We start from the raw sequence: 25,311 nt of genomic DNA, 5'->3' as shown, positions 1-25,311 counted from the left end.
CGCTTTACATACAAAATTATTTTTTTTCTTAATAATTTTTCTGGACTCCTATTACCACCAGCATAAATACATTTGAATTCGTATTAAAAAAGCCAATCAATCAAAAAATTCAATAATAACATCCTCCGCTAGCTATCCTTTGTCCAGAATCTTATTTAATTTTCACTGCATTGCTATCTTTCACAATACATACAATTACATACCTCAAAAAATAAAACTTCTATTTTTTTGCACTAAAATTCTTTATTAACACACATTTCAATACAATTTTTTATTTTGTACACCCAAATCAACTTCATAGTTTTTTTTCACATTTTTCTACTCAATGACTATATGCGGCAAAACAAAACCATATATGCGGCGGAAATATTTTAAAAATAAACATTTTCGCTTTAAACATTTTTAACTTTGCACAATTTCGTATTTTACATTTTTCAACTTCGTATGGTTTGGCAGTCTACTTTTAGCATCTTCCATATTTTCATTGTTTAAATTTTTCACTGCGCATATCGTTTGCAGTTTATGGTTTTCACGCTGCAATTTGTTTGCATGTATGATGTTTTTGTAGTAATTTTTTTGTATATTATACACAAGCAATTTCATTTGTTTTTGCTAACCAAAAATATACATATATTTAGGCAGCAAATGTTTTAAAAATTAAAAATTTTCATTTTGTCTTCTAGCTGCAACGTAAAATATTGTGTAAGGCAAAATATTTTTGGAAAAACTGCGACAAATATTTCTACCATGAAGCTTGTGCATATATGGAGTTCGTAAATAGTATTTATATTTTTAGTATGTATACAATGAAATATTATCTTGTTAAATATTTGTTGCAGTTTTAATGTAAAATTAAAAATTTTTTTGCAATTTTTTGACTAATATAGTAGTAATTTTAAACTCTGATCCCAATATTATTAAAAAAAAAACTTACAGATCTAGGTCTAAAATGTTTGGATGTTGAACTAGTTATTAAAAAAAAGTTCCTATAATAGCAAATATTGTATATATGTTGCTTATTTTCAAAGAAAGACTATTACTTTAAGGGAGTTAAGACAAAATTACTCCGCAATCGATTATGTTAAAGTGCGATGGGAATTTCAACAGCAGAACAAATCGAAGATAACACAATGCTACAACTGCCAAATGTTTGGCCATGGCTCAAGTAGATGTAAAGTCAAAACCTTTTGTGCGAACTGTGCAGGTCATCACAAAACAGCAGACTGTAAGGAATCTACTGTTAAATGTGCTAATTGTAATGGAGCTCATAAGTCGTTTTCTAATGATTGTCCCAGTAAGGTGAACTATATACAACTAAGGCAACGTGCACAACCAACTCCACGACGTTCTGTCAACAACAATTTTGCAAATCCAAATTCCAGCAATTACAACAGAAGTTTTCCAAACGCCTTAAGGCAAAATGCTCCTACCAATTCAAATATATGGCAAGCAACAAACAACAACTCATCTAACAGTAACAATGATGTCCTTTTTACAACTGAGGAAATAAAAAATCTTACAATAGAACTGATTATTAATCTTCAAAATTGCAAAACTAAGGCTGATCAATTTGAGGTGATAACTAACCTCGCTTGTAAGTTTCTTTCATAATGGATAATAATGTCATCAAAATAACTTGGAATGCGAGAGGCATTCGTAACAAAAGTCAAGAATTGTTTCAATTCTTAAAAGACCACGACGTAAACATATGTTTGCTTTCTGAAACTTGGCTTAAGTCTAATGCTTCTATAAGACACAATGAGTTTTATGTATACAGAAATGATAGAGAACATTTTAGAGGTGGCGGAGTTGCAGTTATAGTCAAAAAATGTACCCCGGTTATAAACACTAATTTAATAGAAAATATTGGTATTAAACATTTTACTAACAATGATTGTATTAACATTTATTCTTGTTACTTTCCTGGTGGTCTTGTGGGAACTGACAATAACAGAAAACTCCTTTTTGCTTCAGACTTACGTAAGTTATGCAGCAGTCATAAATACATTCTCGGTGGGGATTTTAATAGCAGACACCAGACTTGGAGTTGCATCAGGGCCAATTGTTGGGGTAACGTTCTTTACGAAAAATTGGACTCCTATAATATTAATATAATTTATCCTTGTGACCATACTCATATTCCTGCTAGTGCTAATAGACAAGGTTCCACATTGGATATATTTTTAACCAATGTCCCAGAAATAGTAACACCAACCATTGCTATCAATAACTTAAGTTCTGACCACTTACCTGTCGAAATAAAATTAACTCCTAATTTCTCAAGTCTTAGATTACTCAAATTCGATTATAGGAAAGCTAACTGGTGTAACTATTCTAACTTTATCAATAGAAATATAAATTTACCTATTTCAGAGAATATTACCCTAAATGAACATGTCGATGAAATGATATATCTTAAAAATATAATTAATGAAGCTATGTGCTGTAGCATACCAAAAAAAGGCTTTTCCACCTCCAGAACAACATTACCCAATTATTTGCGAGATATTATTCAGCAAAGAAATAGTGTTCGTAGAAATTGGCAACGTAATAGAAATATAAATGATTTCCATTACTACAAGCGACTTAACCGTATAATTTCGGAAGAAATGATCAAAATACGTAACAAATACTGGGACAATTTGCTTTCCACATTTGATAAAGGATCATCTTCTTTTTGGAAATTAACCAAAATATTAAGGAAAAAAATAATAATATTCCAATTTTAAAGCATGGTTCTTCTCGCTACACCACGAAAACGAAAAATGTGAAATTTTGGGTCAAACATTTTTTTCAAACCATTCAATTTCAGCTAATTTAGGGGATTCTGAAACAACAACAATAGTGAATGAACATATAGAATCATTTAACTCTGTAAATTCAGACGTTTCAAATCTAATCCAAACCACTATCGCTGAAATTACTTCGATTATTACAAACTTAAAGAATAAGAAATCTCCGGGAATCGACAATATTGATAATAGATGTTTAAAATCACTGCCAAAAAAAGGAATTAAATTTCTAACAATTTTAATCAATTCGTGTTTTAAACTTAATTACTTTTCAGAAGTATTTAAACTATTAAAAATTATACCTGTTAAAAACCAAATAAATCCGCAGAATGCCCAACATCTTATCGACCTATAAGCCTATTATCTACCATTAGTAAGGTCCTTGAAAAGGTAATAAAAATTAAATTGACAAATTTCCGGGAATCGACAATATTGATAATAGATGTTTAAAATCACTGCCAAAAAAAGGAATTAAATTTCTAACAATTTTAATCAATTCGTGTTTTAAACTTAATTACTTTTCAGAAGTATTTAAACAATCAAAAATTATACCTGTTAAAAACCAAATAAATCCGCAGAATGCCCAACATCTTATCGACCTATAAGCCTATTATCTACCATTAGTAAGGTCCTTGAAAAGGTAATAAAAATTAAATTGACAAATTTTATTGATACCAATAGTGTTATACCATCTTGTCAATTTGGTTTCCGAAAAGAGCATAACACGGTCCAGTCAATAATCAGAATAAAAAATTTAATATATTCAAACTTTGATTCCCAAAAGTCATGCGGTATGGTACTTCTTGATGTCAAAGCAGCATTCGATACGGTTTGGCACAAAGGGCTAATTTATAAAATGATTCCCCTAAATTTTCCCCCAAAACTTATTAAAATAATAAATAGTTTACTTTTTGATCGAAGTTTTAAAGTATATATTGGTTCACACAGTTCTAGAAGTTTTGATGTAATCGCTGGTTGTCCACAAGGCTCGTGCCTATCACCTATACTTTATAATATATACACTGCAGACTTCCCGTGTTTAGACTACTGTACAATGTCTATATTAGCTGACGACACAGCAGTTATCTGTTCTGGTGTATTGGCCAATGATATTATATCCAATTTGCAAAGAGCTCTTATTGAAATATCGAATTATATATATATATACGTATTAATAATGATATAATTCAATGGGAACATAACGTCAAATACCTAGGTATAATTCTAGATCCCAAATTGAAATTTAAAGACCACAAAGTTAATATACTAATACGCACATTATACCCATTTATAAATCGTAAATAATAAAAAATTGCAAAATGCCACGTCAAGAAAATACAAATTATTCAAAATAAACTTTTGAAATTAATGTTTAATCTTCCTTGGTATTTTTCTACAAGTCGGCTTCATGTTTTAGCGAATATTGAATTAGTTGAAAGTAAACTCGACAGGTTATTACAAAATTTTTACCGACGTTGTTCGTATTCGGAATATAACCATATTAATGAATTAGTTCCATATTAAGTAGTGCTAAGTAGTGAATAAGTTTTATCTAAAACACAATAATTAAATTCATATAGGTTTTTGTATATTTTTTTTCCTCCTATACTTTGTATATATAATTATTAACATTTTATAATTTACAAATAATTTTTAAGTTGTAAAAGATATAATCTTGAACTCATTAAATGTAAATAATTTAAGAAAAAAGTGTAAAAAAATATTATTGTAAATAAATCGAATTGAATTGAAATATTAACCAATTGTTTCAGCAATTCGACTTTTCTTGTTAAGCCAGTATCTTCGTAAGCATTCATCAATGCACCCCATGCTTGCTTTGCCGTTGTGGCAGCAGCAATATGTCCATAGTTGCCATTAATGTGATTTCAGCTAAGACTCGTTCGTTTATTACGACATCAGCATCACCGATTACCCCATTTTCAATAACGTTCCAGCAACCCTTTATGACTAAACACGATCTTACTTGTCTTTTCCAGACATCAAAATTCTCCCTACCTCTTAATCTTTCCAGAGGAAATGATCCAGTAATGTTTGTAATTATTCTTGAGTCTGATTCTTTTTTTTCTTCACACACAAAAAATTCGATTCAAATTTTAAAAAATTTGACTTTCATATTTTTTTTTCACACGCGACGTAATGCCCATAACCTATTGTGATAAATTTATTGAACAGACTGAATTGGAAAATAAAAATTAATTTACAAATTATTTAAAGACTACTACAAATACAAATTATTACAATTAGTATACAAGGCCTGAGACACGTAAATGTCTGGCGAATTTGTAATAACTTTAATATTTTTTAACCAAATATTGTTATTTATATCTCATTACAACGATAATTACGTACACATTTCGATTAGACTTGACACCTTTTGAAATTTCCAAAACGGGACACCACTAAATGATCAGAGAACGATGGAAAAAACCTAGCGTGGGTTATAGGACTTGCTGAGTACATTACAAATTGTGTCAAACAATTTCAGAAACACCTTCAAATTCAGAAGTTATTCTGAAAAAACCGTTTACAGTGATGTTTTTCAACTTATCGGTCTGTCAGTTTTTGTTCAATTTTTATTTTTTTTAACGTGTTGGGAAAGAAATCTTATTACGCTTCAAAATGTCATGCATTTATTGATACATTTGTAAGTTATAAGTATTGCTTTTGTTACGATCTTTTTTGATTTGAGTCGCATTTCATTGTTTATTTTGATATGAAAGCTTATAAAAATTTATATCAATGTATAAAGATAAGTTCTTAATAAAACATGGTTTTAATTTTTCAAATCGGATGAAAACTGTAAAAGTTATTCAACTTTTCATTAATACCTTTTTGAGTATTTTCTCCCCCAGCGCATATAAATGTAAAAAAAACAGGGTTAATATTTTCGAACTTTTTTCGAAAAAGTTTAATAACTTTTGCAAATATAAACCGATTTTAATAAGTAATATCTCCTTTTTGTCTATATAAAATTGTCTTTAAAGCACTGTGCAAAAAAAAATTGGTTTTCGTAAAAAAAAATTAAAATCACTATTGTTGAATTTGAAAAATTACGAAAAAAAATAAAAAAAAAATTTAACTTTTTTAATAACTTAAACAATTTCTTAGATTATTTTTTAAAATTTTGAAATCGGGTTTAAAATGTCTGAATTAGAGGTATTGAAGTACTACCTACCCTAAAACACTTGTTTGAAAATAACTAAAAATTTTGAGGGTGTTCAAAATCTTTGAAAACGGTTTTAGCATGTCCTCACATAGGCATACAACCTCCATTAGGACGCTTTTCAAGTTCTGACAAAAAGTGTTATTTTGAAGCAGTGTTATTATCCTATTTTATTTATTAAAATCAACAATAACACATTAATTTTAATTGTGTAAAATCTGGAGAACTATTACTGTGAAAGTCTTCGAACTTTATACAGGAGTAAATAGTTATTTTCGAATATCTGGAGTACTATAATTGTAAAGTATTTAAACTTTGTATGAATCAAATTCTTGTCACTATACGGAGATTGGCTGAAAATGGGCGAGACTGAATTTTTTAAAGTAAATAGTTATTTTCAAATATCTGGAGTACTATAATTGTGAAATTCTTCAAACTTTATATGAATCAATTTCATATCACGACATGAAGTTTAACCAAATTGGGAAGAATCGGAACAAGGTTTAAGTCACCTACCACACAAAGGAAAATAAATATTTTCAGAACCATAATTGCGAGATTCCTCAAACTTGTCCGATAGCTCACTTATCATTTTACATAGTTTGGCTGTAAAATGGTCGGCATTGGATTAGTGGGAGTGACGGTGCAGTGAAATAAGGCCATAGGTAATAAGGCCATATGGCCTTATTGCACATTGCGTTGAGAAATAAGACCATATGGCTTTATTACCACCGAGGGAGTGAAATAAAGTCATATTGAATTAATGGTCAAAGTGGAAATAAAGCCATATCAGTGTAAAATAGTTTGTTATAATTACAAACATATGTATAGTTATTTTCTCGTGACAGGCGACAAAAAAAAAATATGTTATAATCATTTGCAGGAAAGGCTTCATTTAGCGAAGCCGCCTGCCGCGTTCCATGTAGGAGAAAGCCCCTAAGAGCGGCCGCAGGCCGCCAATAAAAAAAACCTTTTCCTGCGAAACCGAATAGTTGCAAGCCATACTACTGAGTGCAAAAACACTTGTCTTCGCAAATAAAGTTCTTCTGCACGGCGGCCTGCGGCCGCTCTTAGGGACTTTCTCCTCCATGGAACGCGGCAGGCGGCTTCGCTAAATAAAGCCTTTCTTGTAAATAAATTATTAAAAAATACTTTTTTTTTTGGAGTGGATGTTCCTTAATTTTTGATTGAACTCTCTTTTTTTGTCAAATTAAATAAATCATTTAAGCAAACAAAAAATTTTCTAAGATGCAATAATGCCATAATGGCTTTATTTCACTACCTCGGTGGTAATAAAGCCATATGGTCTTATTTCTCAACGCAATGTGCAATAAGGCCATATGGCCTTATTACCTATGGCCTTATTTCACGGCACCGGGAGTGACACCTCCCATACAAAGTATATAGTTAATTTCGAATATGTGGAGTAATTGTAATGTATTTAAACTTTGTATGAATCGAATTCTTATCACTGTACAGAGTTTAGCTAAAATGGTCTAGATCGGAACAGTGGGTGTGAAACTTTCCATTCAAAGTACATAGTAAATTTTGAATATCTGGATAATTAAAATTGCAAGATTCTTTCAAACTTTGTCTGAAAATTTATTTTTTACAATTTTACCTAATTTGTTTCACCTCATTAAAAAAATAGTTTATAAAATCTTTAAAAATTTTTTATTTTACTACGTAGGAGTAACGAAGCGCAGCGGGTTATTTAATAAAGTTTACCTATTTCAGTCCATAATTTAAAATTTATAAATTTAAAATTTTTAATCGCTTTTATCAGCTTTTTTATTATTATTTGAAGTAATAAATTCGACAAACTCAGTTCATTTCAATGGACCAACAACTCACCTTTAACTAAAGGTACAAGCATCCTAGAGCGAGTATCGTGCCATTTATTTTTCATGAAAGTTAAATAATGTTTACTAATGAGTTTATTGAAACTCATAGAAGTTAATGCACTAAGTACCTATGTATATTGTTAAATAGTGATATTCAGTTTTTAGAAAATACTATATTTCAGAAAATAAAGCATCCTTGTTTATCGGTATTTCCAATTTTTTTTTATATTTTTTGTGGTAATTAATGAAAAAGTTTTTTTTTTTTAAACGGGACAAATGGCGTCCCGTTTAGAGTATCGCCGGGACACGGGACATTCGACTCTATAACTGGTCTGTGCCGTCGAAAACGGGACGGTTGGCAAGTCTAATTTCGATTATTTTGCCTTCAATAGCAAAAGTATTTATTTAGTAGCAAAATTTTTACAAAAACTGAAAAATTTTAATTTTGACGAATTTTGGCGATAATACAGTTTTTGGGTCATTTTGTCCAAAAGGAAATACAGGGTTAATTTCCAAAATGTTTTTTTAATGTAATATTTATTAATATAAATAAATTCACATATTTCTAGAAAACAATGCAGAAAGATAAGGAGTTTCACCTATTTATTTCATATAAATAGTAAAATTTTGCATATATCTGAACTTTGTCCTCGATGCGGTTGTCCGATTTGGCTCAAATTTTCAGCACTTAACTTTTAGGCCTAGTGTCACAATATTCCATCGGTTGTCACTCTGTACACATGATCTTGTTCGCAGTTTTTTCCCATTTTTCTACACATCACATATGTATATGGTCAGAAATATTTCAAATATGTGCCGTAAATATGTTGTATATTGTTACGTTTTAACCTTTCCTTTAAATAAACCGGATACTTTTGATTGCAAATAAAAGCCGTTTAGTAGTTTAAAAATTGTAACAACTCTTTATTTATTCAAAATGTACAACAACAGAATTAAATAGCCACTCAATGTTTTTTATACACGTTTATAAATTCTCAGAATTACAGACACAATTTATAATGTACACGAATTTACTTTGAAAACAAACACAACACACTTTAAGGCACTTAGATGATGTTTCTTCGAAAAGCGTCTCTGATCAACTCTCTCACGACTGCAACCTCTGCCACTATTTATAACACTGCATTACCATCTAGAAAGCACTTTAACTGTCAAAGTTCGAATATTCTAGATCATACGCCATCTGTGGTGTACTTTCTACAATGTTCTTTAACTGAATATTCGAATACAGCGTTGCCAACTTACGATCAAATCAACCGAAAGCTTTTATTTAACAATGCCCACAGATATGTTACAGTCTGCCATTACAGCACTGTTATTTGAAAGCATTATGCTACTTTTAAATCAGCCCTTAAAATCGTTATATTTGAATTCAAGTACAATTTCGTAACAATATGAACATTTTCGTGTTAAACATTTTCGACTACGCACAATTTCGTATTTAACATATTTCAACATCGTATGGTTTGGCAGTTTACAATTAGCATCTTCCATATTTTCATTGCTTGTATTTTCTACTGCGCATATTGTTTTTGCAGTTTATAGTTTTCATGCTGCAATTTGTTTGCATTTTATATTAAACGGAAGCAATATTAACTACTTTGAAATATAAATATATTTCGGCAGCAAATGTTTTAAAAATGAAAAATTGTCATTTTGTCTTCTAGCTGCAATGTAAAATAAATGCTAAATTTTTTTTTGAAAAACAGCGACAAATATTTCTACCATGAAGCTTGTGCATAAATGGCATTCGTTAATAGTTTGTATATTTTCAGTATTTCTGCGCATAAATATGAAAACGATTCATTTTTATTGCGTAGTCGACAGCCAATTGTAAAAAACGTTTAACTAAATATTAAACCCTGCTTGAAACTACCAACGTTGTTTCTAAGCACATTTCATACATCTTCCGGATGACAACTAGTTACATAACTAACGTATGCGGAATGAAATTGCAACAAAACGGAAAACGCTATATTTGTTTCCAACGTTAAAACAAACAATTTATAAAACCTTTATAAAATAGCCCATTGTATTGATTCAATGTAAGCAAAAAAATTATTATATTCATGTACTTTTGTGGCAGTTATGAAGAAATTTATATACAGGTTTTGAAAATACCGATGTTTGCACTTTTCTGAGCTCCTATTTGAGTTTCATGGTCTTATTTTTCTCGATTTTTATTTTAAATAATCTACAAACTCTTCTATTTAAAAAGGTCCAAAAACTCTCAAATTATTTTTAATTTAAAAAAATATGGACATTTTTTCACTTTAGAAAGTCTGAAATTTCAAGGTTGGAAACACAATAATAATCTGGGCTTGACAGTTGGATGATGGAACAGTTAAGAACATTCTTTTTAAAAAAATAATCTCTGATGTTTCTTTTTATGAAATGATTAATTTATTGTTCACATTTCATAATATATTAATTAGAATTAATGGTCAAATCAAATTCCAAAAAAGTCAAAACTTCTAATTTACATTTTGATTGATTAAAATCCAAAAATTTCTTAACATTTTGAGATAACTGAAAGCCAGTCCTAAAAGTCCTTTGTTGCAATTTCATTCCGCATACGTTAGCAAAATAATGTGAACTATCAATAATTTGTTCAAATCTTAAATCTAAATATTATTTTTTATTTACGTCCCACCACATTTGTTTAATTTATAGATCGTATCATTAGCGCAGGTCTGTTGGATTCCCTCTTCTTAGTCGGATGTAGCCATTACTTCTCATTAATGTTCGTGCAAGTGGGTTTGGGTGAACTTCTAACTTTTTAAAATATGACTCCGCTTGTTTTTTAATTTCATTTTTCACCAGGGAGACACCTAGGTCCTTATGAATGTTAATATTTCTCACATACCAAGGCGCTGCTGTTATCATTCGTAATATTTTATTTTGGAATCTTTGAATTTTTTCAATATTAGAAGCTGAGGCCGTGCCCCATAATTGAATTCCATAGCACCATATGGGTTTTATTATTTAGCTGTACAGCAAAAGTTTGCAATCTAAACTCAATCACGAGTTTTTACTAATTAGCCAGTAAATTGTAATTTTAACTTCATTTGAGTCAATTTCGTATCTATATGCTTTTTCCAGGTAAGACGTCGGTCTAGATGCAGACCTAGATATTTAACTTCAGTTTGATGAGGTATTATATGATTATTTATTAGGATTGGAGGGCACGATTCTCTACGCAATGTGAATGTAAGATGTATACATTTTTGCTCGTTTACTTTTATTCTATATTGTTTTAACCACCTTTCTATGTCGAGTATATGGTCTTGTAACAGTACAGATGCTTCTTGGGGGTTTTCATGAATGGCTAGTATAGCTGTGTCATCAGCAAAAGTAGATATGTGGGTTCGACTGTTTGTAGGCATATCACAAGTATATAGCAAATATAGTAAGGGACCCAGTATACTTCCTTGGGGTACGCCTGCTTCAATAGGCTGTGGTGAACTTATGAAGTCTCCCTCTTTAAGAACGAACTTTCGATGACTTAAGTAACTTTCTAGAAGCTTGTGTGTGTTCACTGGTAAATATTGTTTTATTTTTATCGATAATCCTTCATGCCATACTTTGTCGAAGGCTTGCGAAACGTCGATGAAGAGTGCAGAACAATATTTTTTTTCTTCAAATGTCTTGGATATGATTTCTACCAACCTGTGAGTTTGTTCTATGGTGTTATGTTTTTCTCGAAATCCGAATTGATGAGTTGGAATACAATCAAAATGATTCACTATCGGCATTAACTTGTGCATTAACAGTTTTTCGAATAGCTTTGATATATTTGACAATAGGCTAATGGGTCTATATGATTCTACTTTACTGTGATCTTTTCCCGGCTTAGGTATCATTGTAACTAAAGAAACCTTCCATTCTGGTGGATAATATTCAAGGCGTAATATAGCATTAAAAATAAATAGCATTATTCTTAATGCAATTTGGGGTAGCTCGAGGAGCATCTTGTTACTGATTTTATCAATACCAGGTGATTTTTTGGAGTTTAAATCAACAATAGCCTTGACAATCTCTGAAATCTCAAAACGAAGTGGTTCAGCTGCAGTAATATGGGGTAAAGTAGGTGGTAACTCTATTATGTCGTTTGACTCGTTTGGGGAAAATACATTCTTTAGATGACTAACAAACAGGTTTCCTTTTTCAGTATCGTTTCTCGCCCGTAGAGGAGGTCTGCTCATAACAGGTATTTTTAATTTTGCGTTTGTGAAGAAGCATACTGAGGCGTTTGCGACATTTTCTAAGCTCCGTTTTAAGTTGAGGGGATCTATAGAGTTGCCACTCTCGACGAACTCTTCTTTTTTCAGCTAATAACTGTTCAATGTCTGCAGAATAGAGTCTATTGTATCTTATTTGTTGGGTTATTTGAGTGGCGTGTTCAACAGCAAGTTTTAAATTTTGTTCAAAATTTTTGAGTGAGATATCGATATCTTCTGGTGTTCTTAGGGATATATTTTCTGTACTGTGTGTGCTAATATATTTTCTATATTTCAACCAATTTATTTTCGTGCTTGATATTGCATAGTGACCAGTCGGGGATACTATTTCTAGGGGGTTCAATAGAGTAACGAAGGTGGGTGAGTGATCCGAGGATAATTCTAATGAAGATTTAACCTGCATTAGTTCCATTTGTAAATTTTTTGTAACTGCAAAATCAATGACATCGGCTATTTCGCTTGGGTCAGTAGGCCAGTATGTTGGTTCTCCGCTCGACAGCACATTCAAATTCAATTTAGAAATTGTATTAAACAAAGCGCGACCTTTCGAGGTTACAAGTCTTGATCCCCAGTGAGTATGCTTAGCATTATAATCGCCAGCTGCCAGAAATCGGGGTCCTAGTGATTCGTAAAAATGTTCATATTTGTTTTCAGTAATCGAAAACCTTGGAGGCGAATATATCGACGAAATTAATAGGTTTCTGTAGCAATCATCCAAACAGATTGTCGTAGCTTGAAGATAATCTTCACAAATATCACACATTGAATGGTGTTTGATACGGGTTTTAATTAAAATTCCAGAGCATCCACATGCTCTATCTCTTGGATCATTTGTGCCATAAAAAACATATCCATTTATCTTAAATAAACTTCTAGACGTCAAATGGGTTTCCGAAACTAACATTATATCAACTTCATGACTTTTTAGAAAATACTCGAGTTCGTTTTTATGTTGGCGAATGCCGTTTGCGTTCCAAAAAGATATTCTTAGGCAGTTCATGGTCTGTTAAGCACAGCCTGCAATAACATTGATTGCATCTTAACCATTTCTTGCATCATGTTACTCATTGAGTTTGTAAAGTTATTTACCGATTGCACAAGAGTTTCTATTGTAGATTCTAGTCTGGTAAAATTGAAAATTGGCGTTTGCTCTCTTACCTCTGGGTTCTAGACTTGCCAACCGTCCCGTTTTCGACGGGACAGACCAGTTTTAGAGTCGAATGTCCCGTGTCCCGGCGATACTCTGAACGGGACGCCATTTGTCCCGTTTAAAAAAAAAAAAAACTTTTTCATTAATTACCACAAAAAATATAAAAATTCAATACCACTAACTCAGACATTTTAAAACCGATTTCAAAATTTTAAAAAATTATGGAGAGGTACAAAAATTAAGCTTTCATGTTATGCATGCATACAATGCATAATCTAAGAAATTGTTTATGTTATTAAAAAAGTTAAATTTTTTTTTTTAGTTATTTTAATTTTTTTCTATGAAAACCAATTTTTTTTTGCACAGCACTTTAAAGACAATTATATAGACAAAAAGGAGATATTACTTATTAAAATCGGTTTATATTTGCAAAAGTTATTAAACTTTTTCGAAAAAAGTTCGGAAATATTTACCCTGTTTTTTTACATTTATATGCGCTGGGGGAGAAAATAAAAAGGTATTAATGAAAATAACTTTTACAGTTTTCATCCGATTTGAAAAATTAAAACCATGTTTTATTAAGAACTTTTCTTTATACATTGATATAAATTTTTATAAGCTTTCATATCAAAATAAGCAATGAAAAGCGACTCAAATCAAAAAAGATCGTAACAAAAACAATACTTATAACTTACAAATGTATCAATAAATGCATGTCATTTTGAAGCGTAATAAGTTTTCTTTCCCAAAAATTTAACAAAAACTGACTGAGTTACAGATCGATAAGTTGAAAAACATCACTGTAAACGGTTTTTTCAGAATAATTTCTGAATTTGAAGGTGTTTCAGAAATTTTTTGACACAATTTGTAATGTACTCAGCAAGTCCTATAACCCACGCTAGGTCATTTTCCATGTTTTTTCCATCGTTCTCTGATCATTTAGTGGTGTCCCGTTTTGGAAATTTCAAAAGGTGGCAAGTCTACTGGGTTCATATTTTGGTTTTGTGGTTGACGGACTTGCGTCTGAGTTTGGTTGTTTCTTAGTACATTTGCATATGTTTCTTTATTGTCATATGTCTGTTGCAACGGGGGGTAGTTAAAATTGATGTTATTTAATGGCTGAGCGGGGAAAATCTTCGGTTTAAGGCTTTGTGATTTTTTAACAATTGAGTAAACAGGACAGCCCCTGTAGTTCGCTGTGTGGTTACCTCCGCAATTGCTGCATTTTTTCATTTTAGGATCATCCTTGGATTTGTTACATTGGGATGTGTTATGCAACTCTCCACAAATAACACATACGGGTGGCAATTTGCAATATGCCTTGGTGTGTCCATATTCTTGGCAATTCATACATTGGAAGGGGCCTAATCGTATATGTGGTTCTTCTACCGTAATTTTACGATGCAATAAGTACTTCAGGTTATATATGGGATGTGTTTCATTTTTTTTCAGGCTTATGTCACCGGGTTCAAGTTCAACACGGAAGAGTGGTTGGGGTTTTTTTTCGCGATTTCTAATGTTTATCACATTTTTTGTCTTAAAACCTTTATCTTCTAAGCTTTGCTTTATTTCGAGTGGTTCAACATTACAGTCAATACCCTTTATTACAACTTGTATACCCTTGCTTCCTTTCAGCTGACAACCTTTTTATAATCGTTTTCACTATTGACCTGTATTTTAGTTTCATGAATCGTGCCTTTCTTGATTGGGATAACGTAAAAAGAGTTATCACCTGTTAATGATATCAGGCTCTGAACCAGTGAGTTTGAATTATTTTCTCTCAAGTAAATTGGGGGTGGTTTTATAGAGGTAATTTTATTTACTGGTTCATCTGGTTCACATTCCAGAATAGAAAAACGATTTTCATTATTTAGTCTATCAGGTTCACTATCCTTATATAATTTAGCCAAGGGTGCCGCTTTTGAAGACTTGGGACTTCGTGCCCTTTTAAGTACTGTAACATACCGGTCCATTCCAACCTGTATTTGGGATTTAGTATCTTTATTTAATGGTTGACTAATCTTGGGTATTGCGCCGTTTCTGAAGCTGATATTGCTAGCATACTTTCAGGCGTAAATAAAGTATTTGTATTTTTTGGTAACTCCAGATTAACAGCTGTTGGGTTTTCTTTTGTTTGACAATCATTAGTTGTTGACAATGCGGGGGAACAAGAACGAGCACGGTTAACAGACTTGGCGGTTAAAAACAAGCTGTCATCTATTCTTCTGTTTGTTTTGTTTATATTTTTTTCATCTGCTTTAACTGTTACGTATGCATTTCTGCCGTTTACACTCAACCTTCGCTCACTGTTTTCATTTAAGAGACTCATTTAAGAGTAGTTGTAAATGAATTAGTTAACACTCTTGATCTTTATTTAATGTTAATGTACAAAAAAGGTTCAAAAAAGAAATAAAGAATTTTCTTTACTTATTTGTCTTTTAGTTTATGTTTTGATTTTTTTTTAATTTAATATTATTAAAATATACAGGTATGTTCTGTAATCCACGTGATTTCAAATCACATACCGTTTTAAAATCACACATGTGATTTGTGCCTGTTCTGTAAATCACACTGTTATTATATTTTTCGGTGTGATTTTAAATTTTCGAAAGCACAAGAAAACAGCTGATTCGTTTATTTTAAATGTTTTGTTTTGCTAATAATTTTGTAGAAATATTAAAGTGAAAATAAAAAAATGCCTGGAGCTTCTGTTATATCTTTAATGGAATTAAAAAGAATGGAACTACATTTTATAAAAATTTTGCAAAAACTATGGCGCAAGCTCAACCACTATGTCAAAAAGAAAACAAAACAGTAAAGCTGCCACAGTACACAATTGCTTTTGGTTACCACTTGCTTCAACTTTGTTGGATTTTTTTTCCAATTTGCGCAAAAAACTTAACGCATATTGATAACTTATAATATAATCTAACAAATATTATAAATTTTATGACGAATTCTATAATTAATTTAAAGATATTGAACATATTTTAGACAAACATTAAAAAATTTTAGTCCGGCAAGCTTCCATGTATTTTCGAAAATCATAAACAGCTGACAACTGAAAACAAACCTGAAACCACAAAAGAAATCACAAAAGCAAATAAACTTATTACAGCAGAAAAGGTGTCTCTAGATTTTTATTAAATTGTAGGTGTTTTTTTAATAAAACAAGTAATTCTATAAGAAAATTAATAAAGGACATATTGTTTAATTTATTTTAATATTTTCCATTCAATAGCCGCAGAAATAACCAAGTGATTTGAAAACATTAGTGACTTTGTTGAACGTTTTAAAATCACAAAATTATGTGCTCAGAACACCATTTATGTGATTTCAAACCACTTTTATAAAATGTGATTTGCAGAACATACCTGATAAGCGTCCTTTCGCGTTAATAAAAAACAGGTGTAATTTATATTTATTTCCCTATAAAAACATTAGGATAACGAATTAACTCGGAGTAAAAAATAGAACACGTCCAATCTCTGTCATAAACAAAATAAATACTTAAAGAGTCATAACTTTAGATTACTTATGGGTCGATTATGGATGGCAACCGAACTCCAGTGGAGTTGCCAGTTGCCTAACCTAGCGATTACATGCAAGTAACCCAGCGGGAAAAAATTTTAGGTCTTCACTTTGTAGGCCTTCTAAAAGACATTGTTAGGTCACCGTATCATATTTACTAATAATCTTTATTGTTATTATTAATTTGATTCATTTCTTTTATTTTACATTTTTTATTGTATTAAATTTGTTCATATTTTTGGCTCACTGTAATTTGTTAGCATTTTTGTTCATACTAACCACTGTAACTTATTTTGGTAATGACCCGTTAGTTTTTATTATTTGTTTCTCACTTCAGTTCTTGTAACAAGTATGTTGTTGTTGTTCATAAAAATGCAATATATTTAGTATTTTGTTTTTGCATACATTCATATACATATAGGTAAGTATTTATTAGTAATAAGTGGAATTGGTACATTGGAAGTGAGAGACAAATAATAATACATACAACGACAGTGTAGCCCTTATTTACATATCAATTGTTAGGTTTAAGAAGATTAATTTTAAATAAAGAAAACATTGTCATAGTTGAATTCAAGCAATAATCATCTCGCCTTTTAATTTGTCGGGACCACGGTCACATTTTCTTGTCGTTTTGGTTAATATCACTGCCCAGTGAACATTTCAGCAACCTATAGACAACAATTCGAAATATACAGAATTGCTCTATATCGTTGCCGGTGAAGAAAAAGCTCTTCATCGTACATTTTGGCGCCCAACGTGGGGCAAGTGATTTATCCAAACTTTTGCTAAATTTGTCGTTCTGCCGGTACGTGGTACATTTCAATTTGTTCGTTGAAGTACATCTTAAATCTACAAGTGTACAGGTCGTGCGTGAGTGGATTGTTCGTTGTTAAACAAACAAAAAATAAAAAATAATTTTATTATAAAAGAAACTGTGGTACAAATAAAAACTTTTGTGAAAAATAAAGAGACAGTCCATTTAAAAAAATTTTGGAACAAATTGTTGTGGTACATATAAATTCAAATTGTGAGCTCTACAAAAAAAAAATTTTGTTAAACATATCGTAGTGGCATTTATTGATTTAAATCTAACCAAATATAAATTTTGTTGGCTCGATACATAAAACCTGTTTTGTGGAAAAATAAAATAAATAAAAAGTGACTTTAAATTTTACCGCTTATCGTTATATACAAAAATACATAAACTGTGCGTTAATTATTTGGTTCCAGTACATAGTGTAATATTTTCTGTACATCAAAAATCAAATTGAAACCAATGGAAGAGGTGAAGGTAAAACACTTTCGTCAGCCGAGTTGAAGTGCCGTTTGGGGATTTTGGAGTCATATTTCAAGCAGATTTTGACGTATCAAACACAAATTGAAAAATATGACCCAGATGACAATGGTCGGCCCGAAATTGAAGATTTGTACATCGCAGCGAAAATGAATATTCAAGCGCAACTTGGTGAGGATGTCCACAATACAACAATGTCCGAGTCTACAATTTGTTTCCCTGAAAACAACCATAAATTGCCGCAGCTCAAATTGCCCACATTTAGTGTAAGTAGTAAGTACAGTGAGTACAAAAATTTTATAACGTCGTTCAATCAAGTTATCGATCGTTAGTTTGGCCTATCGAATATCGAAAAATTTAACCATTTGCTGAACTGCCTCCAAGGCCAAGCATTGGAAACGGTCAAGGCTTTCCAGATTACGAATGAAAATTACCCGAAGGCTCTGGAAAGGCTGAAAACACGTTATGACAATAGCTCACTGATTTTTATGGAAAATATTACCACTATTTGAACTTCCAGCCATGTCCAAATACAATTGTGCACAATTACGAAGTCTCGTTGATAATGTTTCTGCTCTTTATAGCTCCCTTTTGTCTATAGGCTCACATAGTGACATTGCTAATTCGATGCTGATCTACATAGTTTTGGAAAAAGTTGATGATGAGACAAAAAGAAAATGGAAAGACTCTTTGGATTTTACCAAACTGCCATCATGGGATGATTGCTCCAAGGTTCTTGAAAGGCATTGCCAATTTTTGGAATCGGTTGACACCAGCCATACAAATGTGCCCCCCGTAAGCCTGACAATCATCAATCTGGTAAGTCCAAATATAAAAATTCAAAAACTGGCTATTCTTTTTCGGTTTCGAAACGTGTTTGTGTTCTTTGCACAAAAACTGACCCCACAATTACTCGTTGCCCTCGCTTCAATGATATGGATGTCGGTCAACGTTTTGAAAATGTAAAACGACTAGGGCTTTGTCTAAATTGTTTATCAAAAGGGCATCAAGTTAACAACTGTTCCTCTACATTCAAGTGCAAATCTTGTTCTCGCTTGCATCATAGTTTGCTTCATCGATTTCAGTCAGTTTCTAGGCCCTCGTCCCCGACTGCTGAACCATCTACTTCTCATGCTGCCTTGAATGACTCTCATGCCTCGGTCCATACTCATATGGAAATATCCTCGCCGGAACAGGTGTTGCTTGCTACTGCCATGGTTCTAGTTCGTGATGCTACTGGTCACTATCAATTGGGACGTGCTTTGTTGGATTCTTGCTCTCAATTGAATTTTATTACCGATGAATTTTCTCAAAAATTGCACTTGCCTCGTAGAAAACAAACTACAGAAGTCGCTAGCATTGGTAATACTCATAGTAAAACTAAATATAGATCGTCAACAAATGTTAAATCTCGACTTACTGATTTTGAAGTTTCCCTTTCATTTTGTGTCACACCTCATATTTCTTATTAACCTGATGCTGAGTTAAATGTCTCAACCTGGAATTTGCCCCCAAATACTCAGCTTGCAGATGACAACTTTTTCAAATCGAAACGAATTGACTTGCTCATTGGTACTGCAACTTTCTTTGATATTTTGTCAGTTGGTCAAATTAAACTCGGTCCTAATTTGCCAAAATTACATAACACACTTTTTGGATGGATTGTAGCAGGTCGTTATTTATCAAAGCAATCCAACGATGATGGTTCTTCTTGTATGCTCTCGATGAAGGAAGAGGTAAACGAAATTCTAATTCGAGGTTCATTTAAATTGAACAAATGGCACTCTAATCATAGAAGTTTTAAAGACGACAAAACTATAAAAGATTTGAATATTGATGACTCAGCTGTCACCAATGCTCTTGGTATTACTTGGGATCAACAAAAAGATGTATTTCTATTTTCGTTTACACCTAAAGTTCAAATTGACGAAAAAATCACCAAAAGAACAATTTTGTCGCTCTCGTCATCACTTTTCAATCCCTTAGGACTCTTAGCTCCGCTTATTATAAAATCCAAAATCATCATGCAAGAATTGTGGATTCTCAAAATTGGCTGGGATGAATCTACCCCTCAAGAACTACACTTGGCTTGGGAATATTTTGTTTCTGATCTCAAAACGTTAAATTCCCTTGAAATTCCTCGTTTGTGCCTCGCTGCTGAATCTCAATCAGTTCAACTTCATGGCTTTTGTGACTCATCAATTCGCGCTTATGGATGCTGTTTCTACTTTCGTGTTAAAACTTATTCAGGAAATGTCTCTGTTCGTCTTTTTACTGCCAAATCTAGAGTTGCCCCGACGAAAAGAAAATCATTGCCAAAACTTGAACTTTGTGGCGCACAACTTTTGGCTAAATTATACTTGAAGTATTTCTATGGACAGATTCTCAAGTAGTTCTTCAGTGGTTAAAGCAACATTCTTCTACGTTATCCGTTTTTGTTGGCAACAGAGTATCGGAAATTAAGGATCTAACTACTGGCTGTATTTGGCGACATGTTCCAACGCATTTTAATCCTGCTGATATCGTGTCTCGTGGTTCAACTGTAGAAGAACTCGCTTCATCTAATAAAATAGATCAATTATCCATAGAAAATCAACAAGATATCGACAGAGAAAAACGCAAAACTGTACTCTCCCTGGAAGCAACATCTAATTACATTCTGAATTCGATTGAAAATTATAGCTCATATTTAAAAATTATTCGTATTGTTGCGTGGATGCTCCGTTTTTCTCAAAAAACAAAAACTAATGTTTTCCATTCTGATTTTTTACAGCCCCAAGAATTAGAAAACGCCTTGCTCAGAATAGTTTTTTTTTTCTTGGACCAGCACTCAGGGGATGACCCCTACTCAAGCAAAGCATTGTGTTGGAACTAGAAAAATAGGTTATGGGAGGGAGGATAGAGGGAGTAGTGTTTGTGGACATTTGATTTGAATTTTCCTATATTGAAAGTGACAGGAAATACTTCAGGAGGAAGCTTATTCCACATACGGACAGTACGGCTAAAGAACGAATTTTCCCTGTAATGTGTTGTGCGATCTACTGTCCAGTCGACAACGAATTGATGTGCCCTTGCCGAAGAGCGTGTGTTGCGTAAAGATCTACGGGTTTCGGGAACAAGTTCCCTAATTTCAGCAGAGCACATACCATTGTAGTATCGGTAGAACAGTGAAACACAACCCACATTGCGACGATGTTCCAGTGAGTCAATAGAGCTGGATACCCTACTGTCACCGATAAGCATCTTCGCCCTCTCCTGTACGCGGTCGAGTAACTCCAAAATAGACTTCGAAGCACCGGCCCACACATGAGAGTTGTATTCCATTTTAGGTCGGATATAAGTGGTGTAAATAGTAAGGAGATCAGATGGAGTGAAGTATTGCTTACACCGGTTTAGAAAACCAGATCTTGGTTGAGCGTATCATTCATATTTTGAAAAGAGTAGATAGGGTTGGAAGTTTGACGTAGAAGGTCGTTTATAAAAATAAGAAATAGAGTAGGAGAAAGGACGGAGCCTTGCGGTACCCCTGAATTGATCTTGAACTCGTTTGATGAAATTCCATCTATAACAACTCGTATAGTGCGATCTCTGAGAAAGCTCGATATAAATCGACAGAAGTTATTACCAACACCAAAAGCAATAAGTTTTGCTAAAAGCGCACCATGCCATACTCTATCAAACGCTTTAGAAATATCTAGAGCCACCACTTTACTTTCGCCAAAACGGTGTATGGAACGACACCATTTTTCCGATAGGAAGGCTAGCAAGTCTCCCGTAGAGCGTCCTCTACGAAAGCCATACTGCCGGTCGCTGAGTAAATTGTTGGACTCTAAATATTTCACAAGATGGTAGTTAACCATACTCTCCATAACTTTGGAAAGTGCAGAACAAATTGCTATTGGGCGATAATTTTCAGGGTTGTTAGCCTCTCCCTTTTTAGGAATTGGCGTTACATTAGCAACCTTCCAACATACTGGAAATTTGCCGGCACGGTATAAAGTGCTGAAAAGGTTAGCTAATGGACGAGCTAGCGTCGAAGAACACTGCTTCAAAACCAGTGCTGGTATACCATCAGGCCCAGGAGACTTATTTATGTTGAGATCCGCTAAAACCCTTTTAACTACGTGAGCGCGAAAGAATATATCCGGCATAGTAACTGATACTCTTTCGAGCTCGGGTAGTGATTGATTTCTTCCGGTAAGTTCGAATTATTTGAAAATAATTCAGCCAAAAGGTTAGCTTTATCAACCGGGTCAGTGAATGGTTGGTCATCCCTTAAAAGTGTAGGAATTGATGAACTAGCATTATCCTTAATTCTTTTAACGAATGACCAAAAGCTCTTACTGCCCCGGGGAGCAGTAAGAACTTTGGCTCGAAGGCGCTGCTCGTGTAGAGATTTTTCACGCCTCAGCACTTTGGCACACGAAGATCTCGCCCTTTTGCGTAGCGAATCAGTTTCGGCATTTTTGTTGTTACGCCAGATTCTGAATGCTTCCTCTCTAGATCTGATTGCAATTTTGCACTTCTGATTAAACCAGGATTTTTCCATAGTTTTAATCGAAATTTTCTTAGATGGAATGAAGCTTTTCATCCCCATCATAATTATGTTCTTCACCATTTTCGCCGTGGCATTGACGCTATTGTCTAAGAAACAAAGTTTCCAATTAAAATGCCGAAAGAACTCGTTGAGCTCAGCCCAACGAGCCTTTTCGTAAATAAAAGTTGAACGTTTCGTAGCTGGTCGTGAAACGATACGAAGTTCAGAGAGCGAAAAGGAGGCGGAAATGGTGCAATGATCTGAATTGCCGAGAGGTGCAAAAACATCTACTTCATACTTGTCAGGGTGTGAAGTTAGAAAAAGGTCGAGGGTGTTATTTTGGTGCCCATCAACGCATGAAATATGCGTTGGTTCATTCACTAATTGCGCAAGGTGATTGTGCGCCGCGAATAGTTCAACATATTGGCCTTCTGTAGTTGTATGACTTGAATGGCGAAGCCAAGAGGAGTTGTGAATATTAAAATCACCAGCAACAACAATTTCACTGTTAGGACAACTCTCAAGAATCTTCGATATGGAATCGGAAAGGGCATCGAAGCTAGATATAGTAATATCCCTTCCCGCATTTGGACTTCTATAAAGAAACCCGAAGTGCAAACAGTGTGTCCTGATTTTGAACTTAACCCAGAGACAGTTAAATTCTACATCATACGTACCTAATGATTGCTGGTACTGGTACACGACTTCATTGCGTATGTACATGGCAATGCTCCGATGAAAGTTAAAAAGCGATAGAAAGTGATACCCAGGTATCTGAAAATCCTGTGGATTCGATCGTAACCCCCGTATATTGCAGAAGTCTATCCGGAAGCTACCTGTCATTTCAATATTCAGAAAATTCAAATAAAGTGTCTATTTCTATGATATAAGTAACAATGATATTAATTGCTGTTATTAAGACTCGTTTAGTGACCAGTGTTATACCTTCGTCACCAAACAGTCAAACAACAATTAATACAATTGTACAAATATCATAAAAATTTAAGGATTAAGGAAAAAAACGGACAATTAGGACAGGGAAATAATTACACAATGAGGAGAGGCCATAAAAGCCCTGATCTGGTCATTGAGACAGAGAAACGGCCCGTAGTGCCAACACTATTGCTGTTGTATCAACACTGTTCTCTGAGAGGATATTTTTTTTTTGTTGATTGTTTATTGTTTTGCTGTGGTTGTTGTTTGTGTATTTTAGCGGTTTATTTTCGTTGATTTTATGTTGGATTATTTGTAATTGTTTTAAAGCATTTGTTGTTTATTGTTATTTTTTTGTTGTATTTAATTTTGTTTATATTTGTTTGTGCATATTTTAAAGATGTTTTATTTATTTTTTCGTAATTAATTAATGTAGTTTTGTTTATATTTTAATTAATTTATTTTCAGACGACACTCGACGCGGACACATTAGAATATAAGTACATATTATCAATATTGGACGGATCACGACATTTATTTGAGGACAAAATAAAAATGCGTGTAGACGCGACGGACGACAGAACACTACTGTGTTCTTGGAATTCGCAGCAATTTCTGAAGGTCAAAAGCACCCTATAATCTTGCCCAGCAAAAATCATTTCGTCGACTGTTACGTGCGCCATCACACATCAGCAACTACCACGCAGGACCTAAAGCTTTAATGTCGTTAATCCGCCAGAGATTTTGGATCATCAATTCAAGAAACCTATATCGTCGCATCGTTAATTCGTGCCCACAATGCATTCGTTATCGCCCAAGGTTGCTTCAACAAATGATGGGCAATTTGCCCGTAGAACGACTCAACCCTTCAAGGCCCTTCGCCAGATGTGCCGTTGATTTTTGTGGCCCACTAAACACTTACCTAAGAATCAGAGGGTAAGTACCATACAAGACATACATTGCTGTTTTTTTTGTCTCGCAACTAAAGCCGTCCATCTAGAAGTTGTATCAGACTTATCAACATATGCCTTCATTGCTGCCCTAAAAAGAGTGATAGGTCGAAGACGTCTGCCCACAGATATATTCTGTGATAATGCAACAAATTTTGTTGGTGCAAATTCTAAGTTGGCTCAATTAAAGTCGTTCCTTTTTGATTCGAAAAATTCAAATTTTATAATTAATTATTGCTCAAATCAATTTAATAATTTTCACTTTATTCCCCCTAGGGCACCACATTTTGGCGGATTGTGGGAGGCGGCCGTCAAATCGGCCAAAGGTCACCTAACCAGGACCCTCGACAACACAAGGCTCACATATGATAGCCCTTACACCAGGCCATATCCTGATAGGCGCTCCCTTTCGCAGTTTGCCAGAACGTGATGTCCCTGCAAATGAAATAAATAAACTTGAGTACTGGGCCCGAATAAGCGCCATAAAACAACAATTTTGGAAGAAGTGGTCCCACGACTACATAAGCGAGCTCCAGACCCGCAACAAATGGACTAGCACCAACTCAAAAATTTCTACTGGCTCCCTAGTAATCATTAAAGAAGATAATTTACCACCGCAGCGTTGGCTCATGGGTAAAATCATCAATCGTAGTAGAGATGATCGAGTTCGAGTTGTCGACATCAAAACAACAAAAGGAATTATACGTCGCCCTATCCACAGACTGGCTTTACTATCTTCTTGAAAGTGTCCTTTCAATGGGGCCGGAATGTTAGGTCACCGTATCATATTTACTAATAATCTTTAATGTTATTATTAATTTGATTCATTTC

Source organism: Calliphora vicina, chromosome 2, assembly GCF_958450345.1.
Source record: "Calliphora vicina chromosome 2, idCalVici1.1, whole genome shotgun sequence".
Taxonomy (NCBI): Eukaryota; Metazoa; Arthropoda; class Insecta; order Diptera; family Calliphoridae; genus Calliphora; species Calliphora vicina.
Note: the sequence above shows the minus strand (reverse complement) of the source record.